Genomic DNA, 1,209 nt, shown 5'->3' on the forward strand with positions numbered 1-1,209 from the left:
AGAGAGAGAGAGAGAGAGAGAGAGAGAGAGAGAGAGAGAGAGAGAGAGAGACAGAGAGAGAGACAGAGAGACAGAGAGAACGAGAGAGAAAACGAGAGACAAATAAAGAGAGAAAACGAGAGAAAAATATAATAAAAGTATTATACCAAAAAGCTGTGCCTTCCAACCATTAGTCACAGGAACGGTTTGCTACAGCACAAGTTGAGCACATGACAGAACGGCCAATCACAAACTAGCCAGGGCCGAGGACAGCAATTTCAACCGACCTCAAAGGCCAGGCGCTAATTAGGTCAAGTAACAAGCTGGCTAAAAGGAAACTAGGCCAACAGTGAGACGTCATCACTCAACAATAAAGTACTGTGTACGCAGAAGTGAAGTACGACCCAGCTCTCCGGGAAACGGATGCGGATGGTGACTGACTGCACTGGTAGGGATAGAATCTAGATTAAAAACTGAACGAGAGAAAAAGTACCGATCGATCGAAAGAATTGCTGAACTGAAAGAATTGAAGAACTGAATTGAACTGAACTGGTAGGGAAAGAACTACTGAACTGAACTGAACAGGTGAGGATAGAATCTAGATTAAAAACTGGACGATGGAAAAAGTATGGATTGATCGAAAGAATAACTGAACTGAAAGAATTGCTGAACTGAACTGAACGGAACTGAATTGAAATTAAATTAACTGAAATGAAATTAACTCAACTAAACTGGACTGAACTGAAAGAGTTGCTTTCTCCCTCTTAGAAGTCAGAGATACCCGTACTGCAAGGTCGTGTGGTGAGTGTGGCGTTTTTAGTTCAACGGCACTTGCGACACAAATAGGGTATATAAATGTCAACCATTAGAGGTGTTACTAGAGAGGAACGTACCAAAAACAAAAAGAAGAGAAGGAAAGATAAGGACGATAAATGTTTTTATAGCAAAGAAGGAGTAAACCATACCAGAGCACCCACCCATCATCCACGAGTACAATGTCAATAGCCAGGTTTCTATTCCTAACTTGGTGAAATGGGTGAGTGTATGTGGGGGGGGGGACGGGGCATACGTCCCCCTGTTTTAACCGATAATTTTATATTTTGCAGTTGGGTTTGGGAGATTCGTGTACAGTGGCTTTCCAAAGGACTTAACGTCGGGCCCCATGACGGGCTTCGAACCCATGACTTTTCGGCGATATGATAATGGTACTGTATGATACTGTTTCGTTAC

Source organism: Aplysia californica, unplaced genomic scaffold (genome assembly GCF_000002075.1).
Source record: "Aplysia californica isolate F4 #8 unplaced genomic scaffold, AplCal3.0 scaffold00058, whole genome shotgun sequence".
In the NCBI taxonomy this organism is placed as follows: domain Eukaryota; kingdom Metazoa; phylum Mollusca; class Gastropoda; order Aplysiida; family Aplysiidae; genus Aplysia; species Aplysia californica.